We start from the raw sequence: 12005 nt of genomic DNA on the forward strand, positions 1-12005 counted from the left end.
AACAGAATCTTCCCTGTGAGTTTTGGCAATCACTAGGGTCTTGGCCCTGGTACCTGGGTGGTACTTGAACACCCCACCTGAGACCATTGATGGTAACCTCGGCTTGGAGAAAGCCACCTCAGGGACTGAACTATGACCCTTTCAAAAGCAGGGCAAAGCCCAGGTCACTAGCAGTAGCTGCCTTAGAGTGCGGCTGTGTGTAGAGAAATGGGGAAACTGGAAACAGAGGACACTCTACCAGGGATGCTTAGGTGCAGGTAGTGGGCTCATTACCAAGAATGTGCCACCCACAGCAAACAACTTCAGTCATCAAACGATAGCGCTGAGCAGAGAGCAATGCAGTGTGTATCAATAGCATGAAACAAAAGAGCCATAAAGCCCAGAGAATTAGACGCCTGCGCTGACACCCAGCAGAGAAGGCAGCTGGTAAGCCACCACGTCAGCAATTTTGGTGAATGCTGTCATTAGCGGTATTCTGTCTACCCTTATCTGGCCTTTGTTAAAGAATGAACCCTGTCCAGACCCTGAAGCAATTGGAACTTCCAGAACAGAACTGGGGCAATCAATAAACTGCCTAAGTACTCCTTTATTAAACAGAGTCTACCAAAGAGAAGGGGGTGCATGGCAAACTCTCTGAAATTGCCTCAGATTTGCTAATGGTCTAATGCTAACCCTCATTTAGGTTTGGGGAAAGCTCAGGAGTGGAACAAAAAATTAAAGCAATTCTTTCTGTGGGGTAATTCTTTTTGTTTGCTAAATATATTAATGGGAAGCATAGGGCTGACACCTTACTTAAAGGAATAAATTACGCTAACATGCTTCAAAAGCCTTTATTACGGCATGTTAATTGTTATTCATCTGTTTTTCTTAAGGAATCAGCTTTAAATAAGTCCTTCAATGTCCTGTGTTTATTTTATTTTATATACTTGAAATGTCATTAAACTGTCTTTCTAGAGAGACTTATCCATAAGTCAGATGCTACTCTGCCACAGTAAAACAAAGTTTTATTATAGACTTCTGGCTCAGAGGGACACTGGCTATTTTAGGAACCACATCCCAGCACACCAACCAGATGCTCTAGTCTTGACAAGTATACAATTCACCAAAAAGGGGTCATTGCCCCCTTTCTTACCAGCAATTTAAGGTGAGTCCCACTCCCCACTTTTCTGTGTTCTGACAGAAAAAAAAAATTACCCATAAACATCTCTGGCTGAGGTGGTTCAGTGTTTCAGAATTAGAGAGTTATAGAAAATAAGAATCAAGTTCATTAAATGTTTCCTCTGGTATATAAAGTCTACTACCAATCCGTCCTGAGGCAAAGAAGCAGTATTTGAGGTTCTATGGAATGTAAATACTAAGCGCCAGGCAAAGGTGCCTAACCACATGCCCAGGCTGTAAAGGGGTCCAGATGAGCTGGCTCAGATCATTGCTCAGATCGCCTGTGCAAGATTGCAACTAATAATTAGGATCACATTAAAAAGCTCCTGTCGGAAAAAGAAAGGAATGCATGCCCCCGTGACTTGACATGATTGTGTTCTAACACTGTGCTCCCAGGAGTCCCTTCTTTCATAAGGTCTGTTGGTAGGAAAATCTATACTTCTCTATGGAGGCCCATGTTTTACTAAATGAATATATTTTCTTTGATAAAACACCTATGTTGTTTTCCAGAAAGACACTGTCATTTCTTTAAGTGAGTAAACATTCTTCAACCTTTCTCATTGCCTTGATCTTTTATTCTGGTCACCCCCTCAAAATAAACATTTTAAGTGGTAAACTCTAAGGGTGGCATTTTCCCCGCTGCTAAGGAGCATGCCTTTTTCATTTACAGCTGGCAATGGTCCACTATGAGATTGTAGGAGATTCCACAAAAACATCCACAAAAATTACAGACCCAGAGATTTCTGTTTCTCTGTCTATAAAAATGAGGATGGGCTAAGGTAGAATAAATTTTAAAATCACTTTTGATTTGAATAGATTAAAAATGATCTTTGGGGGGGTGCCTGAGTGGCTAAGTCAGCTGAGCATCCAACTCTTGATTTCGGCCCAGGTCACGATCCCAGGGTGGTGGGATCGAGCCTCACTCCACTCAGCGTGGAGCCTGCTTAGGAGTCTCTCTCTGTCTCCCTCTGCACCTCTCCCTCACTCGTGCATTCTCTTTCTCAAAAAAAAATGTTTTTTAATAAAAATAAGTAAAAAATATAGAATTAACATGATCTCTGGTAAGACAAAGAGCTCCTCTGTTCTCCAATCCATTATGCATCTTCTTGGGAATGTAACCTAAGACAGATAAAGAATTTTTTTGAAGAATTTGATTCTAAAACCTTACTCAGAAACCCTCCCCAATTATGTTATCAAGGAGGTTGCCCTATAGGGAAGGAAAAATTCTTTCCCTACCCATAAAGGTCTTCCAGCTGGACGAAGAATTAAACTGACATAAGACAGATTAGTGGGAGAAAAAGCCAAAATTTTATTATGTACACACGGAGGCCTAGTAATGAAATTCAGACCCAAACAAATGACCAAAGCAGGCAGTTTATATATGCAGTTTAGACAAAGAGACAATAAATTTGTGAGGGATTGACAGGAGAAAAAAATGTTTGGGAGTTTTAATTAGTAAGGAATTCTAAGTGGAATTTGTGCTGAGGTAGTTGGCTAGTAAAAAAAAGTAATAAGGGTTGTTTCTATAGCATTCTTGGCTCTAAGTTTCCCATCTGTGGTGATAAGGATGTCTCTTTACCTCCCGGTACAGGAAAGATGCCTTCCACTTGGGAAATTTATTTCTTGCTTCCAGGGGGACAGAGGAGAGCCAAGTGTTCTTCTTACACAGGTTGTCTCTTAAGTAACTTGAATTTAAAATAATCGATATGCCAAAGTGGCACATTTGGGGGCAGCCAGCCCTTGGCCCCTACAGCCCATTTTTTTGGGCTGAAGTTTTCTATGCATGGTTTCAGGCTAAATACCTTTTTGTTAGGTCATTAGAGAAGGAGATGGGAAACAAATGATACTGTCTAGAAATTTCTGTTGGAAATGAGAACACTAAAATGCAGAAAGAGTAAGTGAATTTCTCAACTTCACACAGGTAGAGAACTGTGTTGGGGCTTTTGACCACAAATCTGTGTACTTCTCAGTGAATGCCTATCTCATGCAGGCACAGTGCATGGTGGTAGGAATCTTAGGGATGTAGAAGACAATATCCTGCTTGGAATCATGTTATGTAGGTAAAGAGACTTCTAACAACAACAACATAAGGGGCCATTGTCATAGGGTGTATCTTATAAGCATATTGGCATAGGTGGCCCCATGGTGTGGTGTTGCACATTAGAGATTGCCTGTAGGGACAGGGAAGATTCCTCAAAGAGGGTAATATCTGAGCTGAGTCCTGAAGGAAGAATAGGATTTAAAGAGCTGAAGATAAGCACTCCAGACAGAGAATACACAAGTCGAAGGGAACCTGAAGCCATGGCAAGCCTGACAGAGAAGAGCAATGCCAGCAGGTGGCCATAGGTGGGCTATCGTGCACAGGATGAAGGGGCTGGCAAACGACACCGCTGGAGAGGTACACTGCCCAGAACATGAGTAGCCCTGCTTAACGGATGTACTGAAGGACTTCTCATCCCCCTGGCCTAACTTCTGCCATACCTGATACCTCTCTATTGATATCCATGGTCTCAATGAGAGGCTTGGCAGCAGCAGGGAAATTCCAGAAATGCTAAGAGGTTTTCTAGGCCTGGGTGAATGGTGAGATGGAAGAAATAAGGAACAGGGCGTATAATTAAAGAAATCACCTGAGCAGATACAGAAAGGTAAGATATCTTTGTTTCTACACCAACTTAAATTTTCTCACTAAAATGAGACTTCCCCGGTGAATTAGCCTGGGTGCTGGAGGAGAATGGAGAAGGCTAACATAGCTATTTTGGGTCATACTAGGGAGAACCAAGCAGAGACATAAAAACACTGAATAGCCTGATTAGGATGGGATCTATAAATATAACCCCTGATGCAGTATTTCAGGGAAGGTCACTTGAATGTACATGTGTTGAGTACCGTGGGAGCAGAGACTAGCGGGCAAGGCCAGTGTTCATGCCTCTACACTAGGAAGTAGCCCGCCCCATCCTAGGCCATGAAGGTAATAGTACCTGCAACATCTATTCGCAGGGTGGTGGGGAAATTAGGAGTGCCATTGTTCAATGGGAAGTATTTTTGTTTGATTATTTATATGTTTATATATATATGTAAATATATATACATTTATATATTTACATGTTTATATATATTTAATAAGATGATAAACACCAACTACAAAATCCGGGTCCTCCTCCAAACTTACTATTAATCACATTCTGGAAACCAACCCCTAGTACTTTACCGTACCAGGAATGTGTAGGAATAATTCCTGGAAAAATTTTTACAAGAAACATATCTTCCTCCTCATTGAATAAGGACTGTGAGTGACAGAATATTTACTCAGCAGAGAAGGTGGTATGCATTTCTCCAGAAAGTTCTGGCTACAGCACAGACTTCTGGTAGCAAAGCCGTGACTGACATCCTACGGGGTGGTTTTTGTGGGGTTCATGCAAATGAAGCAGGAGCAGTGACTGTGGCAGGCTTCTCATCAACAAAGTGATATGCCAGTAATTAGGTTTCAACTGACTCACATCCCATTCTAAGCATTAATTGGGGGAAAATATGCAGATTGCTAGTTAATAATAGAACAGTTTTAGTTCCAGAGTCATTTTCTTCCTGTTCATCAATTTGTTTGATTGCTTGTGTGGCAAACACTTGATCTTCCCTGTGTGTGTTTAGCTATTTGAGACTTTTTTAAAAACCAGCTATTTATTAATTAGAGATGTCTTTAAAGCACAATGGTAGGTCCTTTATGGCCCATGGAAGATTATTTTGAAAATTGGAAGCCAGGGGTGACATGGGGTTTCAGAGAATAGAGTGGGTGTGGGAGAATAATGTGTGTCTTCCATTTGTGTGAAGGGGAAGAGGAGACAAGACTCAGATTCTTGAAATAAATATGTGTTAACGATTCAAAGTATAATGTACCCTACTATTTACCCACTTTTAGATAAATATATCTGCCTGGTCAGGTTATAGAAAATTCTGTCCACCCTCAAATCTCACATATGTCTTCTGTCCACATTTGTAGTTCTGATTGATTTTATTCACTAGGTTTTTCTCTTCTAACTTTCCAGCACTTTTGCTTCCTAAGAGAGTTCAAACAGGCGTTTCTGCCCATCTGCGATTAGATGAATTGGTCTACTATGACTCCTGGCTGGATTGGAGACTATTTTAGTGCCTGGCCCTGTGCTAGGGATATGTATATAGTAGGTACATGTCATAAAGCCAACTGCCTGTCAGAAACAGGCAGAAACAGACGGTCAAAGAGTAGAAGGTGAAATAATAGAGCAAAAGACAATAGTGGTTCTCAAATTTAAGTGTGCATCTGAATGAGGGAGAGACCCAGATAGAGTGCAGGCCCTGGGCCCACCCTTAGTGATTCTGCTTTTGTAGGTCTGGGTGGGCCAGGAATTTGCCTGCCTACAAGTTTCAAGAGATTCTACTGCTGCTGGTCACTGGACCACACTTTGAGTAGAACTAGACAGTACACGTGTCACAAAAGCATTTAATTCACAAAACTGAAAGTTTTAAACAAAGTGCATTTCTGAAACACGCACACTCCCACAGTATCTGCAGAGATTACACTCCTGTTAGCAAATACTGATAAAGGGGCATATCAGTATGGGTGGCTCAGTCGGGTAAGTGTCAGACTCTTGGTTTCAGTTTGGGTCATGATCTCACAGTGAGATCGAGCCTCACATTGGGCTCTGTGCTGACAGGGCAGAGCCTGCTTGGGATTCTCTCTCTCCTCTCTCTTTGCCCCCCCACTTTCAAAATAAATAAATAAACATTCAAATACCTATATAAACAAAATTAGGCAAGGGTGGGTATGAAGAAGCTTGCAGTGAGCCTAGGACAAATCAATGTTACTTTGAAACTGCCTTCCTTTGCCATTGCCTGGTTCCCAGGGAAGCCCCACTGAGAGATTTAAGAGTTGGTGTTGTCAGCCTGCATAACAAAGGAGTCCAGGACCAGTGCAAGGGATATTATGAAACCTGCTCCATTCTCCAGTATTTAAAAAAAAAATGACTCCAGGTCAAGCCAAACATTGATCATGAAGAAGGTGCTAGAAAACATTACCAAAGGCAAATCTCAGGGATTTAAAGAAAGGGGAGGAGGGGAGCCCATCATTTCCTGGAAACAAGAGGATAAAAGGCTAATTCTAGCAGAAGCACCTCTTTGTCGGGAAATAATTCTGATTTCATAAAGCCATCATAAATGTGTGTTATGGCCCGGGTATTGTATTAAGAACGTGACTTCATTTAACCCTAACAATATCCAAATAATACAAGCATTACTGTTATTTCCACTTCATGGAGGAGAAAATTGAGGCTCACAGAGGTAAAAAAAAAATGCCTAAAATAAAAAAGGTAGTATGTGACCTAGCTAGGATTACAATCTTGCCGTCTTTCCTACCATCTCAAATACTTGACCGCTGGGTGTAGTCCTCTCTCCTCTCATGTGTTCACAATGATTTTGAGATTCCTTGGCAGCATCCCTTCCCCTTGCCTCATTTTCTATCTTCTAGTAACATAACAATCTTCCCAAAATAGGCTTAAGAATGATGGGCTCTACTAACTGTATCCTGGGGAGAATATAAACACACCAGCTAAAATTTTCCAGTGCTGAGCAATTGCCCCAGACCTGAAGAGCTAATGCAGGAGGTTTAATCCATCGAGTGTCAGTCAGACTGTTGATTTCAGCTCAGGTCATAATCTCTGGGTTCACAGGATGGAGCCTGCATTAGGCTCTGTGCTGAGAATTCTCTCTCTCCCTCACTCTCTGCCCCTCCCCCGTTTGTGTGCACACACATGCACACACTCCCTCTCTCAAAATAAATAAATAAACTTAAAAAAAAAAGAGAGAGAACAGCTAATTCAGGTTTCAGGTTCCTAAAAACCTGTAAGAGCTACATAACTTGAATATATAACTCTTATCCACATTTCTTGAATATTGATTTTACTAAAAATCTTATTTGTACATTTAGAGCAGTATTGTGTCCCCTAGGATATGCTTGACCGTAAGTAACATTAAATTTGATTAAAGTGGCTTCAAGTGAAAAGTCAAGAGGTGGAGTCCTGGGTGGCCCAGTCAGTTGAGCATCCAACTTCAGCTCAGGTCGTGATATCATGGTTCGTGAGATCGAGGCTCAAGTTGGCTCTGCACTGACAGAGTGAAGGCTGCTTGGGATTCACTCTTACTCTCTCTCTGTCCTGCTACTGCTCATACTCTCTCTCTCTCTCTCTCTCTCTCTTTCTCTCTCAAAATAAAAATAAACATTAAAAAAAAAAGTAAAGAGGTGGAAAACAAGATGTCCAGAGATAGGTGGTTAAGGAAAAGATCATTACCTCAGTGATGCCATCCAGGACCCAGGTTCTTTCTAACTGTTAATGTTCTTCCAGCCCACTGCCATTACCTCTCAGGCTTTCTCCACATGGTTGCAAGATGGCTGCTGCAGTACCTCCTTGCCACAGGATGCCAAGAGGGAAGGAGGAACTGTATAAGAAGAAAAGGGTTGTATTTTATCTAAGGGTAGAATCTTTCCTGGATGCCTTCTGATATTGGTAGTTTCAGTGGAGAACAGAATTGGCTCTACTAAATCAAGATCTGTTTCCTAGCTTTGGGCGCATAGTTGATTTGGGGGGAAAATGCATTCTGTTAGAGGGGTGAAGGAGAGCATGGCTGTGGGTAAAAATGGCTATCGTATATACCACCATCACTACTCCCCCTAATATCGAGCCCTTCTCCATATGGTCCTTGGTTGAGGGCTGTAGAGAATATATTAAGTTGGACAGCACTTGCCTCCTGGGAGTTCACAGTGTAATCCAAATCCAAATGATGCTGCAGAGATCAAACACAGGTGATGATAGAGGAGACCAGAAATCACAATCAAGGGAAAGTTAAAAAAAAAAAAAGCTGCATATATTGTAGAGAGAAAATTCCTTATTCCATCTTCCCAGATTTCATCTTGCAGTAAATGCTAATTCATGAGAAGGCTTTGATTTGTCAGATGAATATCTGATAGAATCAGAACGTGGGCAAGCCGCATATTTGCATCTGTTTTAATTTTTGAGAGTTGCTCTACTAAATGAAAGAAAGAATTTTATCCTAGCCCTGAAGATTATTATGAGTGACTCACAATGAATGTTGCATCACTGGATATTAATAATAACGTTTTAAAAGTAGGCCTGCAGGCTGGATCTTTATTGGATTCTTTTCCAGTGCTATTCAAAGTTAGTGAGGATGTCGGCTTAGGATAAAAGGATATTTGTGAGTAATTGCTTATGTGCCACATAGACTCTCTGTGATTTGGAGCACTTGGATTTGATTCACAATCTACACTGTGATTCCTGTTATATTCCCAACTGCTTCTCTGGTTATGGGGCTTTTGATGACGTACCTACTTACTTCTACTCTGCATTGTCTTACGTAGTTTTCAAAACTCATAACTAAGGAAAAGTAATTTTTTTAACCTGTCTTTTTGCCCCAAATAAAGAGCCCATTTCAGGCCACTGGGCTCAGTTATACTCCTAGCCAGCTATCCTACCTGCATTGCCTGGTAAGATAATTCATCAAAAGCCCTTAATATGGCACCTGGGAGAGAGTCTGAAAAAATACTAGTTATCGGTTTCAGCGCTAAGATCCCCACTACCTTCAGGCATTCACTTGGATACTCCAGTAGTTAGTGTGCCGACTCTGAAGCCAGACTGCTCGGAGCCTTATCCTCTCTCCACCACTTTCAGGCACCTTGCACAAGTTTCTTCCATCTCTTTACACTTCATCTCTCCCCTCTGAGAAATTGAGATAAGCAACACACTCTCCCCATTTTCATTTTTTAAGGATTAGATAAAAGAAGAGATCTAAGATACTGAAATTCAACGTGTTAGCTACTTAACTAGTTCTACTACCACCATCAAGGCTCCTGCTACTGTAACTAGTACTGTCGATACTACTTCTACTAATGATATTCTGCATCACTTCTACTTTTGTTGGACACATATTTCCATCTTTTCTGTCAATCTATGTTCTCCTGAGCCCCAGAATCCTTAAAGGCTGTGTAATAAATTATCCAAACACTCAGTGATGTAAAGCAAGGTTTTAACATTTTCATGGATTCTATGGATCAGGAATTTGGGCAGAATACTGTAAGGATAGCTTGTCTTTGCCCAACAGGGTCAGTCCTGAGCTAAAAGACTGGAAAGCCTGGATCCATGGGACATGAACTGGGGTACCCAAGACTGGGGCTACAATCACCCAGGCATACTTCACTTACATGTCAGCATCTGGACTCAGAAAACAAACAGTCGAGGACTGGAACAGGTGAAGCTCTCTGGGCATCTATTTCTAATGCTATGGTCTCTCTACATGTCTCTTCAGTATGACAGCTTCAGGCAGGTGGGCTTTTAACATGGCAACTTGGGGATTCCAAAGTGTGTGTCTGGAGACAGAGAGCAAGACAGAAACTGTACTGCCTTCTATGACCTTGCTTTAGAAGTCACACAACATCCATTCTGTCAGAGTTTCCTGCCTACTAGTTTTAAGGAGAGAGAGCATGGATCCCACCTCTTTAGGAAGGAGTGCCAATGTCTCATTGTAAGAAGAGCATGTGACATAAGTGTGGGCATAGATGTGGACGTCTTGGAAGCTAAAATCTGTCATACTGTAATCAAACCCAATCATAAACATGAAGAACAACCATTCTTACCTCATGAAGATCTTATTTCTATTACACAATACGTTATTTTAGGGAAAAGAGGGTCTCTCCCTTCATCATTGGTCTCTTAGCCCTGCCCTTCCTCAAAGAGAAGAGAGGCTATATTTTCAGGAGTGTGGCCCACAGAGCTTGGTCCTGAGTTGAGAGCACTGGAGGAACTCAGTGTCACTTGCTGGTTGTTTGATGGCAAGTTCTTTCTGCTTAATGACTTGCGAATGCTTACTTTTCTGTTTCATAGTCACATCCTTAGGGTCCTTATTTTTCTCATTAATGGGAATTTTGTACCAGCTCTTAAGTTTTGAGTTTTTTGGAATTTCCCTTCTATCATCCATCTGATATATTCAACTGACATTTTCATCAAATCATTCCCAACCCCACAAATGGCTCCTTATTGTATCATATACAACTCAGATTTCTTAGCCTGTTTGTAAGAAGGGTCATTTATTCATTTATCCCAGCTACTCAACAGCCTAGATTCTTTTTTTTTTTAAGTTTATTTATTTATTTTGAGAGAGTGCATAAGCAGGGGAGAGGCTGAAAGAGAGGGAGAATCCCAAACAGGCTCCGTGCTGCCAGCACAGAGCCCAACAAGGCTCAAACCCACAAAACCGTGAGATCATGACCAGAGCTGGTCGCTTAACTGAATGAGCCACCCAGGTTCCCCCGGCCTAGAATCTTAATTCACCATTAAGATTTTCTACAATCACTCACTTTATCTTTATTCACACTATAATAATGCCCCACCTGGTGACTTCTTTTACATTTTCAAGTTTTTTGTCACTTTCAAACCAGGTTCAAACTCTTACCCTCCTGAAGAAATTCTTTTCATTCATTTGTACACTCACTGACACTAACAACACTGACACATACCTAACATACAACACCAACACATACACATACCTAAGACAAAATCATTTTGTGAGATAGTTTTAAATTATTGAAATGTTGCATCATAACTGCAGCTATGTTACCTACAAATACTCTTCCTGTCAAACCTAACTATAGGATTCTTTATTTCTAAGGCAGCTTTGGTATTTTCATGCTACAGTCACCTCAGATTACATCCTATATTATATATTAAATATATTTACTGCCCAGTGGATTATATTGCTTGACAGAGAGTCTGGGTTATGAATGGACACTATTGAAAAACACACACACACAGACTCCAAATCGATTGATATAAACATTTTACTGGAGGAGGAACCCAGAACTTGGTCTAATCATAAACTACATGTCACTAGAGAAAAAAGAACTTGTCATGTCTCAGAGAACTTGGATATGTTTTCTCTCCTTCCTTATTCTTTATATTGGCCTACTCTGTGTGTGTTTGACAATGGCTAATGGTATGCATTTTCCCCTTGTTTTAGGGGAGAAAACTTTGGAAGAATTCTCAAGAAAGGAGGCACAGTGGAGTTTGATAACAATTGTGTGGAGGTTATGGCCTGATGAAACTATGGATCTGTGTTGGATTTGGCCATGCCACCTGCCTTGGCACAGCCCCTAGTATGATAATATGCTTTGGAGTAAGGGCCAGTGTACCTTCACGAAAATTGGTGTGATGCTTTGTAATGTATCAATATGGCTAGGCTGAACTACACTTCCCAGAGTTCCCTTCCTCTGTTTCTGGTTCAGACAAGCCACCAGATGGGCACCTGGATGGCTCAGTCCATTGAGCATCTGACTCTTGATTTTGGCTCAAGTCATGATCTCACGGTCATGAGATCGAGCCCCTCATTAGGCTCTGTGCTGGGCATGGAGCCTGCATAGGATTTTCTCTCTCTCTCTTTGTCCCTCTCCCCCCTCCCCCCAAACAAACAAACAAAAACCAAATAATGATAGGCCACCAGAGATATTTTCTTAGAAGATACGGTTGCCGGAGGTGATGCCTTAGCCATATGCTTTTGCTTTTTTTTTAAAAAAAATTTTTTTTTTCAACGTTTATTTATTTTTGGGACAGAGAGAGACAGAGCATGAACGGGGGAGGGGCAGAGAGAGAGGGAGACACAGAATCGGAAACAGGCTCCAGGCTCCGAGCCATCAGCCCAGAGCCTGACGCGGGGCTCGAACTCACGGGCCGCGCGAGATCGTGACCTGGCTGAAGTCGGACGCCCAACCGACTGCGCCACCCAGGCGCCCCCATATGCTTTTGCTTTTGAAAGGTTGG

This window comes from Lynx canadensis, chromosome A3 (assembly GCF_007474595.2).
Source record: "Lynx canadensis isolate LIC74 chromosome A3, mLynCan4.pri.v2, whole genome shotgun sequence".
Taxonomy (NCBI): Eukaryota; Metazoa; Chordata; class Mammalia; order Carnivora; family Felidae; genus Lynx; species Lynx canadensis.